Source organism: Pseudonaja textilis, chromosome 12 (genome assembly GCF_049901715.1).
Source record: "Pseudonaja textilis isolate UNSWEBS1 chromosome 12, rPseTex1.2, whole genome shotgun sequence".
Taxonomy (NCBI): domain Eukaryota; kingdom Metazoa; phylum Chordata; class Lepidosauria; order Squamata; family Elapidae; genus Pseudonaja; species Pseudonaja textilis.
Genome location: NC_142001.1, coordinates 4,361,163 through 4,381,925, shown reverse-complemented (window position 1 = coordinate 4,381,925; position 20,763 = coordinate 4,361,163). Strand labels below are relative to the sequence as shown.

Below are 20,763 nucleotides of genomic sequence, written 5' to 3'. Positions count from 1 at the left end.
GAAAAGTTTTATTTGCTGTACTAATATGGCCATAGACAGGAATTACTTTTTCATTGAAGAAAAGTTGTCTCAGATCAGGTGAGCAGAAAAGAGGATCTTTAAGTTTTATTCATGAAATATACAAAATATTTAAAACATCCAATTCAAATGTCAAACTGGTTTTGATCTTCCCCAATGGCTGAACCATTCTAAATTTAAACTGTTTTGCACATCTCTCCTCTTATCTTTTCTATTGCTCTAGTATTTTAGCTTTCTGTGTGCTGTTAGAAGGATGCTGTGATTTATAGTTCTAACTTCCAGATTAAGTTGACCATCTCTTAATCCTTGCCTTGTGGTTTCATGTGCTTTGTTCAAGCTAGTTTGAAACTGGATATAGCCTGACCACTTTCTCTCTGCTGGTCTTCCTAATTATAACAGCCAATGTGGTTGTAGATCCTACAACTATAATTTAATCTGAAATGGGTGGTCAGGCTCAGTTGGAAAAGGAATATAAATTTGGAGTGAAACAAAAATACCTTCCCAAGTGAGCTAGTGAAATGGATCTGCCCTAGCCATCCTCTCATCTAAGCAAGATCCACTGTGATGGGGAATCACTCGAAATTCAGGGCTGTAGACTCAATTGTGATTTTTTTTAAAAAAAAACTCATAAGAAAATAGCACAATGATTCCCTCTTATTGCAAAAACTACTTGGAGGTGTCTGTCAAGTTGCCAGTGCTGAGTTTAACTTGAGGGACCAGAATGGAGCCTGTACCATTCATTTTGCCCTTTCTCAGCCTGAAGGCAATTGCAAGGAAGCAGCACCTGCATCCCCTTTTAAATTTGCTTCAGCCTGTTAGAATAATGGCTGAATGTGAAAATGTGGCCAGAACAATAATAATATTTGTTCTGCCAAGACAAGGAGGGCGAGAAAACGGTGGGACTGCCACAACTCAACATCTTACCAGGCCTGGGGGAGGATGCACCTGACATGTTGTGGGAGCAGGAGTGGGATTCTGCTGGTTCGGACGAACCCCTAGCTCCGAAGATCAACTGGGAGTGAACAGTTCGCTCGGACAACCAGCTGATCAGCACAGAAGAGCAGATTGCTGCTCCTCGGCTGTGTTACTCCCCAAAGTAACCTAGTAGGAAAGAATTTTTGCATTGCTATTCACTTAACTGGTTGCTATACCAGCATCCCACCTCTGTACTGGAGGCTTCCAAGAAGAGATTGGACTGCCATTTTTCAGAAATGGTGTAGGGTCTGCTGCTGGGGGTGGGTTGGACTAGATGACATACAAGGTCCCTTCCAACTCTTGTTAATCTGACATGTTACCTTTGATACCATCCTGTGTGGAAGATGGCACCACTACCATTGTGTTGTGCAGAATGCCACTGGGTACACTATGGTTATGGTGTTGAAAAAAAGTCTTCACACTTAGGACCATTCCACTATCCTCATATAAACGTAGTTACCATTGGGCACTTGGCAACTGACTCACATTTACAACCAACTGCAGTATTCTATAGTTACATTATTGGCAATTTGTGACCTTTTTTTGTTGGTTTTGACAAAAAAACCCCACTCATTTGGAAGAATGGATTCAATTTCTAGCCAAATATTCATTTAATGACTGGATTTGCTTAACAATTGTGATTTCCTTAATAACCATTCTAAAAATGGTTGTGAAATTGGGTTTGACTCAGCTTATAACTCAATTTACAAACTTACAGTGGAAACTCTGGTCCCAACTATAATAAGTCAAGGACTACCTGTATGTGGTTGGGCAATTACGGATATTAAGTCCACACAGCTTAAAAGTTATCAAAGTTGAGAAACACTGCTCTAAAGCAGGGCTGTCCAACTTTAGCAACTTTAAGATTTGTGGACTTCAACTCAGAAGTTGAAGATTTGTGGACTTCAACTCCCAGAATTCCTCAGCCAGCAGACCAGGGGTCTGCAATCTTGGCCACAACTTTGGCAAAACTGGCTGAGGAATTCTGGGAATCGAAGTCCACAAGTTTTAAAGTGGCCAAGGTTGGAGACCCCTGATCTTAAGGATTCTTCAACCACAGTGCTATCATAGCATTGATCTGTAAGAGATATATTCAGATACAACGTAGGAAACCAGGCATCTAAAGAATTTGTAAAAATGGGGTGTATGTCTTTCATGATGGGTGATTTGCTTTCCTGGGCTCTTATATCAGGAAACAAAATAAAAACACTCCTCTCACATCTAAAGATGGGCAACATGCCTAGTTCAGAGTGGAGGAAGGCTCTCATTCAGTGAAATAAATTGCAATTTATTAGCTAAATCAAGTTGAATTCCTACAATTTGCATATCAATAAAACAATTTTGAGAGGGAAGCGTATTTTGGGTTTCGATAGTGCATCTTATTATATATACACAAATGTAATTTCCTGTGTGAGAGTGAATGCCTCTTTTAAAAAAAACCCTGCCATCTGCAGTTTTTGTAATTACTATATTAAAAATAATCACCATTTTAAAGAAATGTTGATTGATTTTGGAGGTCTTGTTTAAATACTCAAATCTAAAAAAATATCATCAATTGATTTGTCAAACTAAATAGTCAATTAACAAATGCAACCCAAATTCTCAGATTTCAAAACTGTGACCTGGAGACTCAGGGCTATAAGTCACATACTTGTTAAACTAGGTCATGGAAAGATTTGGCAATTTAAAATGTTAAGCTTTGGTTCCTGGGTTATAGAGGGTTTTGGCAGCTGGTCCATTTGATAAATTCACAATTCAATGAGTGTCTATATCCTTGTTATTTTAGAGCAGAGGTCTCCAAACTTGGCAACTTTAAGACTTGTGGACTTCAGCTCCCAGAATTCTCCAGCCAGCATAGAGATTTATGCTTTAGAGATTTGGCAGTGTTGTAACTTCCTAAAATAGATGAAATGATAGGATGTTATCCTCCCATAAATTAAAATGAGTTTCATTGGTTGTTTGAGTTAGGAACAAAGGTAATTTTTCTAAGTACTTTTTAAACTCAGTTTCCCGTTTCATTCACCGGATTTTCAAAGTTTGCAGTTCTGGGGTGACTTTTGAAAGTAATTCCGTGCTGCCAGGGCAGACTTGATCAGACAGTTCTGATCCGAGAGCCAGGTGAGACATCAGGCTAGAAACCAAGAGACTGGTTAGTCATGAAAGCTTGCTGGGTTAGCTTGGCCAGCCGTTCTCTCACAGCCCACTCCACCTCAACTGGGTCGTTGTGGATAAAATAGGGGGAGGAATTAGTACAGGTAGTCCTTGACTTACAACAATTCTAGTGACCGTTTGAAGTTACGACAGCCCTGAGAAAAGTGAGTTACCACTTGTTTCACACGGCCGTTGTGGCTGCAGCCCCATGGTCACGTGATCAAAGTTGGGCTGCTTGGCAGCTAATTCATTTGTGACAGTTGCAGTCCCAGACAATTACAGGATCAGGTGATTTTGTGACCTTGTGACTAGCAAAGTCAATGGAGAAACCAGATTCACTTAACAACGGTGTTACTAACTTAACTGCAGTGATTCACTTAACTGTGTCAAGATAGGTCGCAAAGTGGGTCAAAACTCACTTAAATATGTTGCTTAGCAACATAAATTTTGGGCTCAGTTGTGGTAATTCAAGCCCTACCTGCAGCAGGTATGTTCGAAGCCTTTCATTCATTATAAATATAATAAAGGTGAGATAAGAATAAATGTAAATAAAATGTTTAAATATTGGTACCACACACCCTCCCAAAATGGCTCCTGAATCCTCTTGAGCTAATTTGTCAGGTGGTTAAGCATTTGTGAATGGAGCCACAAGGAATGGGATGAGGTTTTGAAAATGGTTAGAGCCAAGTAAGTTTGGGGCAGCACCTACCCCCCCCCCCATGCTGTGGGTTGTGCAATGTTCCAGCCAGGCTGAAGAGGGATAGGCTAGTTCCCAGTTCAGGGTGCTGTGGGAAAACATCCCTAGGGCCTTAGCCCTGGGCAGTTAAACCCTAAAGTGACTTTATTTGATTGAGGATTGCACAATTTGTAAACACAGCAATTGTGATTCCCACCCACCCCACTTTTGGGTTTAGCAGTAGGTTAGAACTTGGGGGCAAGAAAGTTGCAGGAGCCCCCCCCCCGCCCCCCGCAAGCCTGCAACCACGAGTTGCTCACTTGGTTCTTGAGCTTTCATGGATGATAGAAGGGCTCAGCCAACTCGGTCTGTTGATCAGGAAAATGTGGTTATTATATAGGACAAATAAAGCTGATGTACAGTGGTACCTCAATATTCATCATTAATTGATTCCGGGAGGTGCGTTGACTACCATAACAATGAGTACCAAAAACAGATTTTTCCCACAAGGAATAATGTAGTGAGTCACAAAGCAGCCGACACTGAAAAGTTCTAGTTTGTGCATTGAGTACCAAACAAATGTCAAGCATCTGGACGAAATTCTCACGTCAAAATGCATTTGAGTACCAAATTTGATGAGTTTCAAAGCAGTCGAGTATCAAGGTATCACTGGATCTCACTGGGAATTATTTCATCTTTATCTACACACACACACACATCACAGCTCAACAAATTCTCCCTAGCATGAAGGCTGAAATAGACCAGATATTGGTTAAAACCTTCTCTTAGTTGTTCCAAGTCTGACTATTGTGTGATTGGTTTTAGAGTAGTTAGGATAATATATTTCTTTTACAATACTGTTCAGTATCTTTTTATCTTCTGGTACTTGTTACTGTTTTGGATCCTCTCCAAAACTCAAAGTAGCATATAACTATTCTCTTTAATTTTTTTCTCTCCATCATGGGTACCTGGTGAGGTAGGTGAGGCTGAGTTAGGGATGACCAAAAAGTGTTGTAGGTTGGGTCTGCCATTCTTAGTCCAACATCTTAACCATACACTATTTAATATTTATCTTCCTAATCAGTTCTTTCCCTATCATACTTGGGGCTTGTATGGGACTCATTTCATTGCGTTGTAGATGAATCTCGGCTAGCCCCAGGGGTACTCTGGTATCCCAGCAGCCATTTCTAGCATGATTTCACCTGCTTCCTCTCACGGGCTGCAAACAAAGGTTCTTGCTCAGATCTTTAGCCTCCCGAATCCAAACGGAACCACTATCCTGCCCTGGAACCCAGCCTTGGGAGGCCTTCTCTGCTCCACAATGACACAGGAGCTGATGAGAATGCCACGCCAAGACCAAAATGCGATTTTTAGAAAACGTGGAGAAAGATTGCAGCAAATCCAGCACGGCTCCATCTCAGCAAGGAGTGAAGCAAATCTGCTTAAACAGATACACCCACGTGTGAAATTGCTCAGACAGCTGCCTCGTTGGAGTGACAGCTTCCTTAGGCTGCCCTGCTCTCTTCAGTCCCCTTGTATTTTCAAAGATAATGGAATAAGAGAGCTGGAAGGGACCTTGGAGGTCTTCTAGACCAACCCCCTGCTCAGGCAGGAGGGCATATACCATCCCAGGCAAGTGGTGGTCCAGTCTCGTCTTGAAAGCCTCCAGTGTGGGAGCACCCGCAACTTCTGAAAGCCAGCTGATGGGCTGTCTGTTAAAAGAAAGCCAGATTACGGCATACGCTTGAAAGAATACCAGGAAGCCGGTAATAGTGGAGTCTCTGGCAAGAACAAAGAAGGCTTATTCACAGGGGATATGCACGTGTAAAGCTTGTAACAATTCTGGGTGGTTAGAAAGCTGATAAAAATGTCAGACCTCTTGCAGAGCTCAGCTTAGAAGGTAGGAATAGGGATGGACTGGAGCAAAAAAGGCTGTGTACTAGATAACACCTGAAGCATTCCTTAGCCAAGGTTTAGGAACAGGGACAGCGAGAGACCAATAGAATAATGGTTAGATCATCACTAAAATGTTTATTAGATGACGTTTCTTATACGTCTTGCCTTATCCTTTTGCTTTTGTGAAGACCTATAAAGCTTTTTTGGTTCTATAGTTCGGGGGTTCTTGGCGTTTTGGCCAACGAGTCCTTGCGCTGGTTAATTGTTCTCCCTGTTAGGAAACATCTCCTGAGTTCTAGGTGGCTTCTCTCCCTCCATCGATGACCCATTCTTTAACTTCATGCAGGGGGGTTAAGGTGGCTCTGATGCTCTGGGACCCCTTCCCATTTTACAGGGATTGCTCAGCTTACCACAGTTTGTTTCGTTTACAACAGAGGTCTCCAAACTGGGCCACTTTGAGACTTGTGGACTTCAACTCCCAGAATTCTGGGAGTTGAAGTCCACAAGTCTCAAAGTGGCCAAGTTTGGGGAGCCCTGGTTTACAATAGCACCGAAAAAAAATGACTTGCAGCTGGCTGTCACACTTAACAACCATTTTAGCATTCCCACAGTCAAAATCCAAGTCCTTGGCGGGATCCATGATCACCATTGTGACCTTTCCATTTCCAACAAACAAAGTCAGTAGGGGAAGCTGGATTCACTTAATGACCTCATGAGTCACTGAACTGCCATCGTTGGCCTAACCACAGTGTTCCCCTTCCCCCCAAAAAAAAGAGGTTTAAAATCCTGTAGGACTCACTTAGCAGCTGCCTTGCTCAGTAAGAGAAATGCTGGTGTGATTCTAAGTCAAGGACTACATGTTTAGATTTTGCCAGCAATGATGAAACATGACTCCACATCAGGGATGGATGCAATCGTAAATTGCATTAACCTCTGTTACAATCTGATACAATTAAGATCAATGGAGGTAGTAACACCACTCTATAAAACCCTAGTAACACCACACCTAGAGTACTACATCCTGTTTTGGCCACCACACTATAAAAATGGTGTTGAGACTGTAGAAAAAGTGCAGGGAAAAGCAACCAGGATGATGAGGGGACTGGAGACTAAAACATACGATGAACGGTTGCAGGAACTGGGCTTGGCTAGTCTAATGAAGAGAAGGATCAGGGGAGACATGAGAGCAGTTTTCCAATATTTGAGGGGCTGCCACAGAGAGGAGGAAGAGGTCAAGCTATTCTCCAAAGCACCTTTGAAGGCCAGACAAGGAACAATGGATGAAAACTGATCAAGGAGAGATTCAACCTGGAAATAAGGAGGAATTTTCTGACAGTGAGAACAATCAACCCATGGAACAGAAGTTGCCCTCGGAAGTTGTGGGAGCTTTATCACTGGAGGCTTCTAAGAAGAGGCTGGACTGCCATTTGTCAGAAATGGTGTAGGGTCTCCTGCTTGGGTGGGTGGGCGTGGGTTGGATTAGATGGTCCTTTTCAACTCTGTTATTCTGTTAGTTTATTTATTATAAAGATGCTGTGAGGGTATCTTTCCACCTGGAAGGTAGATCGGTAAATGCGATCATCTTTTGTTGAGCAAAGGCTTCAGAAAAGAGGCGTCTCTGGTTAGGCAAGGTTAAGAAAATAATCCTCTCGACAGCATCCCTATGGATTCTTCCCTGGCTCTTCTCCTGGTGCTCTGAGAATCGCTTTAATGAGTATCTTGTACACCAAAGACTGGAGAAAACCTGCATTTGACTGGCTAGGGCAGGGGTGTCAAACTGGATTTCTTTGAGAGCCGGACTGCCGTTGCAGCTGCCCTCCACGGGCCAGCCAGATGGGGGAGACAGGACCGACCAGCAGATGGGACAGCCTTCCAGGCTGAAAACAGGGCACGGGGGTGGGGGTGGAGGAAGGAGGGGGCGTTTTCGCTAGCAGAGGCACCACGCGCCTGGCTGTTGCTATTTCCAGACCAGCCCCACCCCTGGGCTAGGCAATTTTGGAACTGGAAGTGAACCTAGCTTAGAATTACTCCAGGTTGTTTTGCTGGCATCTAGCGTTAATCTCATTTTCGGGCACCTCAACAAAAGTATATTTAATCAGTGATGGTTGGGATAGAACTTTATTACAGTCACAGACTAGAATTCAAAGCAGCAACTAAAGGGCTCCTGCTAGCATTACAGATAGTTTTAGTCCTGGACCCCAAAATCCATCAAACAATCAGAATAGAGCTGGAAGGGACCTTACAGGCCTTCTAGTTCAGCCCCCTGCTTAAGTAGGAGACCCTATACCGGGGTCCCCAACTTTAAGACTTGTGGACTTCAATTCCCAGAGCAAAGCTGGCTGAGGAATTCTGGGAGTTGAAGTCCACAAGTCTTAAAGTTGCCAAGTTTGGAGACCTCTGCCCTAGACCTTTTCAGACAAGTGGCTGTCCGGTGTCTTCCTACAAACCTCCAGTGGTGGAGCACCTACAATTTCTGGTGGCAAGCCATCCCCTGGTTAATTGTTCTCATTGTTAGGAAGTTCGCCTTTAACTCCAGGTTGCTTCTCTCCTTGATTAGTTTCCATCCGTTGTTTCTTGTCTTGGTTGTTAACCTCAGCTAGGACCTTTAGTGGATGATAGCCTTATTCCTTCAACAATCCGTTTTATTTATTAATATTAACTTATCTTTTTCTTGTCGAGGAAGAGCAACCATTTGGGATTCTTTTCAGTGAATAGGTTTGTGTGTCATATTGGACTATAAAGATAATTCATTCCATAAGACAGTGAGTGGGTTTTTACAAGCCTCCAAGCTGTAAACCACAGATCACAAACTTCAGCGGCTGGATTCACACCGCAAGCTCAAAGCAAGCCTGATACGTTGTTTTAGCCCAATGTGGGAATCCAGGCCTGCCTCTGGTGACAAGATGACTGGTACCATTGCCGTCCAGCAGAGGGTGCTGTGGACATGTATATCAGCTCTTCTGTGCTATCCCCATTGCTTAATGGCAATTGCATTTTGTGTGTGCAAAGTCCGGAATAATCCCCTTTTCTTGCTCTTTAAGTTCCTCCCCAGAGCACCCAACAGAGAGGTGTTTCCTTCACCATTCCTTAGAATGATGTGAATGAACGGCACAATTGGCACTGGGATGAAGGCTGGAATACAAGAAGCTCCCCCATTGGGGTCCAGGTCAGTGGTGGGATTCAAATATTTTTATTACCGGTTCTGTGGGCGTGGCTTGCTGGGCGTGGCAGGGGAAGGAGACTGCAAAATCTCAAGTCAGAGGCAGGATTGGCCGGTTCTCCGAACTACTCAAAATTTCCGCTGCCGGCTCTCCAGAACTGGTCAGAACCTGCTGAAGACCACCTCTGGTCCAGGTGTGATCCTTCGTAAGGCCACACTTGGAATATCGCTCCCAGTTTTGGTCATCCCATTATAAAAAAGATGTTGAGACTTTGGAAAGTGCAGAGAAAAGCGCAAAGATAATCAGGGGACTGGAAGCTGAAACATATGAAGATATCAGAGGCGTATGACTTTTCTTGACATAGATATTAAGTGAATCATGGCAGCTAACATGGTTGTTAAGTGGCCTCTTAGTTGACTTTGCTTGTCAGAAGTTCACAAAATAGCAATAGCCTTTAGTCTGTTTTACAGTGCTTTACGGCCCTCTCTAAGCAGTTTACAGAGTCAGCCTCTTGCCCCAATAATCTGGGTCCTCATTTGACCGACCTCGGAAGGATGGAAGGATGAGTCAACCTGGAGCTGGTGAGAATCGAATTGCCAAACTGCTGGCAGCTGTCAATCAGCAGACGTAGCCCGTAGTACCGCATTTGAACCATTGAACTACCACAGCTCTCCTCACATGACCCCAGGACACTGCAACTGTCATAAATATGAACCAATTGCTAATCATCTGAATTTTGAGCACGTGATCCATGAGGATGCTGCAAAGGTCTAACTGTGAAAACGATCATAAGTCACTTTTAATGCCTTCGTAAATTCAGACAGTTACTAAACGAATAATTGTAAGGTTAGGAGTACCTCTTATTGCAGTGGCAAACAAATTTCGAATAAACTTCATTAACAAATCAATATTTACTTACCTAAACAGAAAGACTGAGGGGGGCGGGGGGAAAGCCAACGGAAGCGCTAACCTTTTCTGACTTCCTGCAGGCTTTCCAATTGACCTTGCTTATGGGAAGTTGGCAGAGGGCATAGGAAACCACAATCACGTGACTACGGAGATACTGCAGAGGCCATAGCATTGTGAATAAAACTGATATGAATACAATAGAAGTTTCAACTGCACAGGAGCCACGGGGGCCCAGATTTCTTTTTAATGCCTTTTTTAAAATTGCAGGTTTTAGGACCTTGATTCCAAAGTGTTGCAGTAGCATTCACTCTTGGCTAAGTTGAGAGCACAAAGAGAGAAGCAGAAAAAAGAGTTTTAGCAGTATATACATAATAGGCCTTCTTAGGAGATAAAGACAGGAGTCTCTGCAGCCAGGGCTTTGTTGGCGCCGTGCCCACATCTGCCTAGAAATTAAAACGGGGGAAAAAAACCACACACACACAGAATTCAGATGTGGCCACTAGAGACGGCCGTGAGGATTGTGTGCCAAGTTGGCAGCTGGGGCTTCCTGATTGAAGTCCTGCTTCCTGTTTAGCTGCATCACAGCAGCCTTTTCCCACCTCCACACCTGTAGAGACAGAAAATGCAGGTGGGCCTTTTCTTGGGAGGGGGAGTTTGGACCCACGACAGCCAAGGCCAGCTGAAACCCAGCTTTGCAAGGAGCGTTCCCCCTCTCTGCAGACCTGCCCAGAAAGTGACCTTTTCTACTCATCCTGATGGATAATGAGCTTAATGAAGTCTGTGATGAAGGGTCGGCCGAATGAAGCGCGCTCGGTCCCCCCCTAAGCAAGCAGGTGCAGAGAAATGCAACAGCATTTGGGGCGGGAAGAGCTCAGACAACGACGTGCCAAAGACCAGGAGAAGATCAAGGGACAACTGATGGGTAGAAGGGCTGAAAATGAGGACGTGAACTTGGATGATCAAGAATGTCCCGGGCATCCAGATGGTCAGAAGGGAATAAAATGGGAGATCATCTTCACCATCATCAGAGTTGGAAGGTGTCTTGGAGGTCTTCTAGTCTAGAGATCCTGTACCAATGACTGTTTTGGACAAGCCCACGTAGGGCATGTCAAATTTTTCAACTTTCAATTTCCAAACATTAGGGCTACTCAAAAGTTGTGACATGCCCTGGGGATTGTCAAGGTATTTTTGTTACTTTAATTTAATTTAGATGTGCTTGGTAAGTAACTGCATAAATATAGCTTTTTAACATTTTGTTTGTTTCATTTGTGTCCAGTCTCTTCTTAAAAACGTTGGAGCACCCACAACTTCTGGGCGTTGTTCCGTTGTTCCACTGGTTAATCAGAAAAATTCTCCTTAGTTCCAGGTTGCTTCTCTCCTTGGTTAGTTTCCATCGGTTGCTTCTTGTCTGGCCTTCTGGTGCTTTGGAAAATAGGTTGATCCCCTTTTCTTTCTGGCAGTCCCTCAAATATCATGTCACCTCTACTCCTTCTTTTCATTAGATTAAACTAGACTAAATTAGACTGTGTAAAATGTGAAAAGCGTGAGAAAGATATTTAGGGGAACAATGTATAATAAGCATTTCTCCGTTCGATAGGTAATTATTATTTGATGTTTTTTGTCCTCTACTTCTTTCACCATCTTTTCCACTCTAAGAAATCCTCCCGGAATCGGGAAGCCTAACTATCTGATTGTTCATTTAGACAATCTCTCTAATTACCTTGGTTGGGAAAATTGTCTTGAAGAACAACGTGGACTCTTGTTATTTGGAACTGAGAAATGTTTTTAGAAAGTCAGTTGTATTCAAGACTAGCACTGATGATGTTACTTAGCCGGGTAATGAAACGTCTGCAGGAAAACAACCAAGCTCAGTGTGTCTGTGGAGATGCCCCTCTCACCCCGGGCCTGGTTGTTCCAAAGAGGCAACCTGGTTGTTTCAAAAGGCAACTGGACTTCCCTTGTTTTGCCTCGAACAAGTTTCAGTTCTCATCCAAGAAGCTTCTTCTGACTTCCTTCAGAACTGGAAAAGCTTCTTGGATGAGAAATGAAATATCTTCGAGGAAAAACAAAGGAAGTCAAGTCACCTTTTGAAAATTCACCTTTAGGACAACCAAGCTCAAGAGAGCACCAAGAGAGCTCTCATTAAAGTTTTTATCCAATAAACGTGGGCAACGGTTGTAGTACGTTGCCTTCTGTTGTGATTATGCCCCCTAATAAGATCCTAAGAATACACTTTCTATGTTTTCCACTCCCAAAGGACACCCTCAATATACCTGTTGGCAGCTCCTTTTCCTGGCCTCAGTCAGCAACCAGATGAACATTCTGGCTGTGGCAAGGAGGATGGAGGATAGATAAGACGACCACTCAGCCCTGGGAAAGTTTAAAAAATGTGAGAAAGAGACTGGGGGCAGCTTCACCTTTGAAGGCCTTCCCCCCTTTTTTTTCCTTGCCACACAATTGTGGATTCTTTTCTTGAAAAATAGCCCAATTCTGACCAAATGGGAAGCTATTCAATACAGGACCGGAGAGTCAGCCAATTATTCTGTCTATCTCTGGTCTGAATGGCATGTACATACATGCTCTGAAATTAAAGGCCACTTTTGTCTTTATCTGCCGCTTTGGGGGGTGTAGGCCCTTAGTTGAGAAGTCCTAGTGCAATGGTGTGAAATAGGTCATTCCAGCCACCTGCCATGGGGACAGGCATGCTGGACATTGTAATGTCTTGAAAACAGTCTGCTGTAGAAGGTGATTGGAAAGACAAAGGTGCAAAATGGGCAGGTGTCCATCACATGGGGGCAGGGAGCAGGATTTACTTTTTTTCCTCCTGGTTTTCCCAGTAGGGTGCTGCGTCAGCCTTGGAAGCCATTTTGTACCTGGAAGCTTCCAGGCTGCCACATTCAGTGCCTGGGAATTTGGGAAGGGGGATTTCATTGTGAGGCAGAAGACTAGACACAACAACATTCTTTTCTCAGAGAGTCAAGGACATGTTTCCCTGCGCCTGGAGGACGAGGAACATCTCCTGTTGGGACGACGATTTGATTGGGCCATGTGATGGACTGATGGGTGCAGGGGAGGGATCGTTGAATTTCTTTTGGGAAGGGAAAACCCGGAACTCTCAGATTCGGGTTTTCCCAGATGGGCCAATATGACAGCTCTAATAAAATGGAATTTTGAGAAAATGCTCGTCTCGGGAGTTTATTGGTTTGGAGTTGGTTTATTGGTTTGGAGTTGGCCAGCTGACATGCTGGTCTTCAGTTCCAATGGTAAAGATGTACCTCAAGTTTGCAAAGGAGAAGCGGTAGGTAGAAATCTCTGAATTCCAATAAACTCATTTCTTTAACAGGCAAAAGTGGTTTAACCATGGTTCACTGAATCAGCTGGGTTTCTCCATCCATGCTACCTCCTAATTATTGATCACTAGTCTCATTCAGCATGGAAAGCCAAGGCTAAACGTATCACTTTATGGCAACGTGTGCAATCAAGGTGTGCCTCACCTGGCCTCATTCCCTTTCCAACATACCTGGGAGTGCATTGATCTCAACAGACCTTTCCACGTTTGGAGAAGACCCGCACTGCAAGACAGCCAAACCAGTTAGGGGTAAAGATATTTTTTTTCTCACAAAAATAAATCATCCAGCCATTTAAGTGGGTGCTTCGGAAACTGTTTGGAGGAGAGCTATTCCCACCCCTGAGAGCAATTTCCAGATCGGACTGCTGAATATTGCAGCGCAAAAGAGGAAACAGCATGGAGAAATTACTGGAAGAATTGTTGCCAGGAAAAAAAACAAAACTCTTTCTACCAGGACATAGTACTGAGTTATCTGACCAAACAAGAGCAGGCCATTAACCATTTTGTTTCTTCGCCCAGCTAAAGCATTTACGTTTGTGACGTAGAGCAGTATTTCTCGACCTTGGCTGTGGGATTCTGGTCTGCATATCTTCAAGTAGCCAAAGTTGAGGAATACTGATTTAGAGCAGGGGTCTCCAACCTGGGCCACTTTAAGCCTGGGGGACTTCAACTCCCAGAATTCCCCAGCCAGCAAAGCTGGGAGTTGAAGTCCCCCAGGCTTAAAGTGGCCCAGGTTGGAGACCCCTGATTTACAGCACTTGAAACTCAACTTCAGACAAAATCACCTGCAAAGTTTAGAAATTGTGGCCTCCATATTCTGCCTCCAGACTCATATTGAAAAAAAAGGGACCTTAATTTCTTCGCATACTTCATCTTAAAATGAGATTTTTTTTATTTTTATTTATTCCATAAACAATATAACAAAACTCAGCAAGTTAACAATATGACGTTTTCACCGTACAGAGTCAGTCACAAATATTTAAAACCTTTGCAACAAGAACAACAAAACCCAAAATATTACAAGAATAATTTACAGGAGGATCTATAAAACAGCAAAGCGCTCACAAATTTTTTTTTTTCCAGTTTCCTTTACACAATATCACTACACTCTTTCACAACATTTCTTTTTATTACAAAATTCCCAACAAAAGTTTAATTTTTTTTTCTTTGTATTTTGGTTTTTAAAACCAGAAACCTTTGAAGTATACATCCTTTTATTAGCACCTCGGTGGAGTGCCAAAAAGGGGAAACGCACACATACAACACTTCACAGCACTTTCCTAAGAAAAATATACACTTACAAAATATTTTACAAATTGGCACACTTAAAAATATACAAGATTTTGTAGGCGTCTTAGAGTGATCCTTAAGAATTATACTTCAATTGACTCTACAGAATATATATAAAGCTTGTTCTAAAAGAAAAAAAAAAAGGAAAAATAAAAGGCAAATCATTCACAAATATGTTAAAATTGCAGTGTACACCATTAAACGGAAATTGATATGTTACATTCATTCCAAGGGCCGAGTAGCATCGCCTCAATGCTCGGGGGGTGGGGAGGTGATCGAAGTTTTAGTTAGCACCGTAAAACAGTGGCAACTGGGGGTTGTCCCCAAGGATGCGGCCAAGGAAGTCCGGGTGGCAGCTGGGATCAAAGGGATCATGCACCCCAAACCCAGGCGGAGGCGCCCAGAGGGCCCCCCCGCCCCGGTGCCTGCCCGTCCTCTTGGCTTCCTTGCCCCCACCCTGCAGATCCTGCCTAAGCTGCAACTCAGGAGGGGGGGGGGGCTCTGATTCTACGAAAGGGAAGCGAAGGAACAGTACATTCAAAGCAATGGGGGCCGCGGGGCCCACCCTGAATCGCAGAAGGAGAGCTGGGGTTTCCCCTCCTCCCCAAAGGGGACGCGGAACGGAAAAAGCAGCTGAACGGGGGGGCTCCTTGGGCCCCCTCACAGTTTCAAAATATACAGCCCCCTTTTGTGCTTTTGAACAACCCTTTCTCCTCTCTCTACGTCGGAGGTCCCCAAACGTGGCCACTTCAAGACTTGTACGTCGGTCTAGTCCAGGGGGTCTCCAAATTTGGCCACTTTAAGACGTGTGGACTTCAACTCCCTGGGTCTTAAAGTGGCCAAGGTGGGAGACCCCTGGTCTAGTCCAAAGAAAAGGAGGACATGACAGCATTGACTCCATATTTGAGGGGCTCCTGCAAAGCAAGACAAGTAATGAGGATTGGAAACTAACCAAGGAGAGAAGCAACCTAGAACTCAGGAGAAACTTCCTCACAGTGAGAACAATTAACCATTGGAACAGCTTGCCACCAGAAGTTGTGGGTGCTCCCATCACTTTGAGGCTTTTAAGAAGACACTACACAGCCACTTATCTGAAATGGTATGGCGTCTCCCGCTTGAGGAGGGGGTGGACTAGAAGGCCTTCAAGGTCCCTTCCAACTCTCTTATTATTCTATGTTCTGTGCCACTTTGGGACTTCCAGTCCCAGAATTCTGAGAGTCGAAGTCCCCAAGTCTTAAAGTCGCCAAGTTTGAAGACCCCTGCTCTACAGCTCAACAAGCCCCTTTGTATCTCCACCCACCCACCCACCCGATCCATCCAGTGTTCGCAGGCTCTTATTTCCTTTCCATGCCAATCTCTCAAGCATCGTCCCCTCGCAGTGCAGCCCCATTTCCCCTTGGTCTCTCTCCCCACCCCCACCCCCCACTTCAGTGGCCACGTTTCCAGTGTCCATCGGGTCCTTTTGTTTACCTGAGAAACAGAACTTACACAACCTTACTTCAGCTCAAGATTCCCCACCCCCCCACCCCCCACATTCACTTTAACCCAGAGGTCTCCAGACTTAGCAACTTTTAAGACTTGTGGATGTCAACTGTTGACGTCCACAAGTCTTAAAAGTTGCCAAGTTTGGGGATCCCTGCCTCCTTTGTGCGTTTATTTTTATTTTTTTTGAAAGAGATAGCGTGCCCTGGATTTGGAGACGCTGTCCGTCTCAGGTGCTACCTGATAGGATGTGACAAAGGGCTGGGGTTGCAAAGGATGCCTTCTGCATCCTAGCATCCTTGAGGGCCGCAGGGCTAGGAGTTCCCACGGCCCTTGGCCAACCCTGGAAGGGAACTTCCACCCTGGGAAGGCCATTTCTCTGCGTAGGACTCAGCGTTAAGACTGGATCCCCACTTTCCACCTGTCTGGGTTCAGGCCTAGTTTTAAAAGATGCCTCTAGATTTACTGCTGCAGCAAGAAGGGTGGGAATGAAATGGGCCTGGTGGGAAAAGCACAGCTAGTCCTCAACTTCCAACTGTTTAACAACCATTCCAAGTTATGTCTACCTTGAGAAAAGTCCTCTAAGTTATGACTGCTGCAACACCGTCACAGTCAGGAGATCGCGCTTTGGGTGCTTGGCGATTGGCTCGCGTTTAGAAAGGTTGCAGAGACTTGCAGTCACAGGATCGCACTTCTGAACGGCATGGTCATTAAATGAATCACATCCCCTTCCCCAGCCAGGAAGCTGATCAAGGTGATGTGATTCATTTAATGACCATGCTGTTCAGAATAACAGAATAATAGAGTTGGGACCGGAGAGGTCCAATCTCCCGCTCAAACAGGAAGCCCTACACCTCTCCGGACAAATAGTAGTGGTAAAAATGGTCATAAAATCAGGTTGGAGGGATTTTATGGCTCGCTTAATGACTGCGTTGCTTAGCGTCCGAAATTCCAGTCCCAATTGTTGTGGTAACTTGAGGACTACCTGTAGAACGGCCATTTTTAAAAAAAGGAAATACATGGAAAGGGAAAGCCGTTTTTGAAAAAGCATGGATTACGATGCAAATTAATTCGAGTTTTATTTTGGGAACGAGCAGTTCTCTTAGCAGAGAGAAATCTGGGACAAGAAATGTGGATTGGGAGATCATTCTCCCCCCCACCAAATATATTTCAACTTTTTGGGAGCACTTGGGGCTTCCCCTGGCTTGGGAATTTGTGTTTGTAGCAAAAAACAGGCCTCTCCTCTTTCCACTTAAGCCAAGATCAGGGTGGGGGGAGTCTTAAGGCAGCCTTTTTCATCCCAACCCAGATGTGAGGAATGACAACTTTCCAAATCCTCAGAGTGTAACAATGGAGTAGAGGCCACTGGCAGCAGAATATTGTCTTAAGCTGGGAGTCTGCCCAGGGTATGTCAAAAATGTCAAAATGGCAGCCATGAGAACACAACTGCAGCTCTTTTCAAATAAACCAGGGGTCCCCAAACTTGGCAACTTTAAGACTTGTGGACTTTAACTCCCAGAATTCTTCAGGCTGAATTCTGGGAGTTGAAATCCACAAGCCTTAAAGTTGCCAAGTTTGGAGGCTTCTGCCATAAACAGTAGATTCGAATACTGCTGTTAATGCTGCTGACATGAATGGGGGAAAAAAAACCATTTCTTCTGGCTTATGTTGTGTTTTGCCCTGATTCTTGAGCATCAAGCAAGGGTGTGTGTATGTGTGTGCATTTGTGCATGTGTGTCTAACTGGCCATTATCTCACTGCTAACCAGATTCCCATGTGCAAAGTGACAGACAGAAAAGGATGCCCTAATTTCGACACACGAGCATCGGTCAAAACCCTTGGATGTATTGCAGGATGCACCTGCAATAGGATATTTGGGCATTAAATCTAAGATTGCTAGAAATGGTTCGTTGTTCCAATTCACAATTTAGAAGACAACCCCCTTGTCATGCAGCAACAGGCAATACAAAAAGGAGGGCCCATGGTTCATTTGCAGGGGTTTTTTTTTGGCACAGACGGGTGGAGAGGAAAATAGGTCCTTGTTTCTTGGAAAATCTGCTGGAAAACAACACTGAGCCCTGAGAGAAATGAACCCCCTTCTCCAACAATCCTGAAAAGCTTTTCAAAACGATGCCCTGCCGTCTGATCTCGTGGAAGGAGTGGAATCCGCACATCTTAACATGCCTGCTCCGCGATCTTACGGTGGCTGCCCCGTCCTTCTCTGAAAGGCTGCCAACATAAGCATCCTCTCCCTTTCTTCCTGCCATTGCAAAATGACCTGAAGTTGAAGAAAAGATAAAAATGGGAGATTGATAGCCGGGTGCTGCTACTAAGGGACAGTTGCAAGCAAGAGGAAGGGGCCAACAAGCGGAGAACGGGGGAAGCAGTCCAAATTCAGGAGGCTGTGCAGGATGTGGAAATATTTTTGAAAAAGAAGAAATGCGGAGGAAGTCCAAGACCGAGACCCTACCTATGCTGCTTTGAATCAGTTTCTGATAAAAAGACACACCCAACCTGGAAGTAAGGAGAAAGTTCCTGACAGCAAGGACAATGGATCAGTGGGATGGCTTGCCTCTGGAAGTAGTGGGGGCTCCATCACTGGAGGCTTTCACGAAGAGACTGGACAGCCATTTGTCTGGAATGGGATAGAATCTCCTGCCTGAGCACGGGGTTGGACTAAATGACCTCCAAGGTACCTTTCCACCTTGTTATTCTAGGTTCTAATGCACGTCTCAGACGTAGCAGTGACATTTTTGGCCAAAGCAAAAAGAGAAAGGACTTTGTGAGAATGCCAAGGAGTTGAGGTAGCAGAAAGATTCAACCCCAACGGAATCAGTTGGCACAAAACACATTGGCTTCCCTAGGAATTCTGTGTGAGAATAAGTGTCAGGGTGAAAGGAGGGCGGGGAGAGATTGATCAGGGTAATGGATGAATGGAATTTGATAAAAACCCACCAGAAAAATACGAGAAACACGGCATTTGGGAAACGTAGCACTTAGCAGTGGACTGAAACAGGGAGCAGGTTGAGACACAACTTTAAGGATGCCCGCAGCTTTTTTTGGGGGGGGGGAGTTCACTAAAAAGAAAAAGGGGCAGAGAGCGAATTCGGGGCCAGCATCGCAAGGCTGAACTCAAAAGAGAAAGATCGGTTTTCTTCAAACTGGCCACTTTAAGCTGCGTAAGCTTCATTTCCCAGAATTCCCCAGCCAGCTTTTAAAAAATTTATTCTTTGATTGTTTTCGAAACAATAAAAAAGGGGAAAAAATACAAAGATAACAATACATGCATTATCAAAGAAAAAAAAAAAAGTAAGGGGTGCATTTATAAAAATAAATAAAATCCAACAAAGAAAAAAAGAATTGTACGCATCTTAAAAGTGGCCAAGTTTGAAAAACACTTATTTAGATAAGCAGAGAAAGATGGAAGTCAAATTTATTTTATGGATACATTTACTAAATAAATGTATTATTAGCTTATCAGCTAGGGATTCAACAGGCAGAAGAAAAACTCCAAATTGAAAGCACTACTGAAAAACTGCAAATGCTGTAGCTGATAATTTGGGGTTTGGACCTCATCTTTTTAGAGCAGGGGTCTCCAACCTTGGCAACTTTAAGCCTGGCGGACTTCAAATCCCAGAATTCCCCAGCCAGCAAAGCTTCCACACAGGAGGGCCAGTGGAGCACCAACCCACCCATTTTGCAATGGTTTGGTCTGTGGCACACGTGGCACCCAGGCATTCTAGTTTGGTCTTCCTTGCACCGACATTCCACCACGTTTCCTATTGGCAGGACCGTAATCATCGAAAACATTTTTTTAAAGCACCCGTGTAGATTCCTGCCCTCCAGGCCTCTCACTGGGCTCTTGAACGTTTGCATATGTTCTCCATGTGACCTATTTTGACTCCGTTCCATCTTTACTAAGCACAAAGTGGCAAGGCTACATATTTCGAGTCCTCTTGCCGTAAACTAGTGTTTGTTTCCCAACCTCAGCTCTGCTGCACAGTTGGGGAATTCTGGGAGCTGAAATCCACACAGCTTAAAAGTGATGAATCTGAGAAAACGCTGCCCAGGATGTCCAACAGATCAGCCCCTGGCTCAGTTCAGCTGTGGTGATCGACTGGTGGGTGTAAGGGGAAGGGAATGAGCCCTGGCACGTGACAGCAAGTCCCTGTCCACTTTGGTGATCCTGAGAGAGTGGAGAATGGGCCCATTTGTTCAGGATGCTGCTCTAGGCAGTTGCAACAGAGAACGACCTACAGCTGGGCAAGAAAGAAGACCCACTGAAAGGGGAGATGTTCAAAAAGTTAAAAGAAATCCCGCCTTGGCATCCCAAGGAGAATGCTGTGGTGTGCAACAGGGCAAGGCAATCGCATGAGTGCAATGCTGCCTGGTGCCTCGCCGTTCTGTAGTCCCAAAAGAGATCCCGGTCCATTGTTCTACAAAGAGCACAGATTTCTGTGGTTAAAAAGAGACGGAGGTCCTATTAAGAAGGACGATGCCCTTCTCCAGAAGATGGCTGTGATGGAATGTTGCCTGGATTCCCAGGAGGAGGAAGTGCATTCCAGAGGAGCAAGAGACAGCGAAGAGGATGAAGACGGCTCCTCCCTAATAGTTCCTGGAGCGTAGGTTTGATGGGGGCAAGTAGTCTGCTTTAGTGCGGCAAGATTCTGTCTACAGGTGAGGAGCAATTAAAAAAAAATCTTCTTAGAAGAATCACAGTGTTGTCTGTGTTGGTTTTTGAAGCTTGACAATGATGAGGGATCCTGTCTCTAGTCCCTGTAGTGGTTAGGCTGGTGACCAAAGGCCAGCCCATGCATGCTAGTACAGAATGGACTGGCCTTCTCTGTTCATCCTTA

General features: G+C 44.5%; 2 long non-coding RNA genes across 2 annotated transcripts in view; both read left to right on the top strand.

Annotated features, from left to right (window-relative positions):
• LOC148124756 (uncharacterized) overlaps positions 1–20,763 on the top strand; it is an 801,081-nt gene that overhangs the window by 180,547 nt on the left and 599,771 nt on the right. The gene's annotated exons all lie outside the window — the stretch shown is intronic.
• LOC148124759 (uncharacterized) lies at positions 8,619–12,955 on the top strand. The gene is made up of 3 exons (XR_015745031.1): positions 8,619–8,882; positions 10,054–11,168; positions 12,759–12,955. It is a non-coding gene; the product is annotated as an uncharacterized LOC148124759 (long non-coding RNA).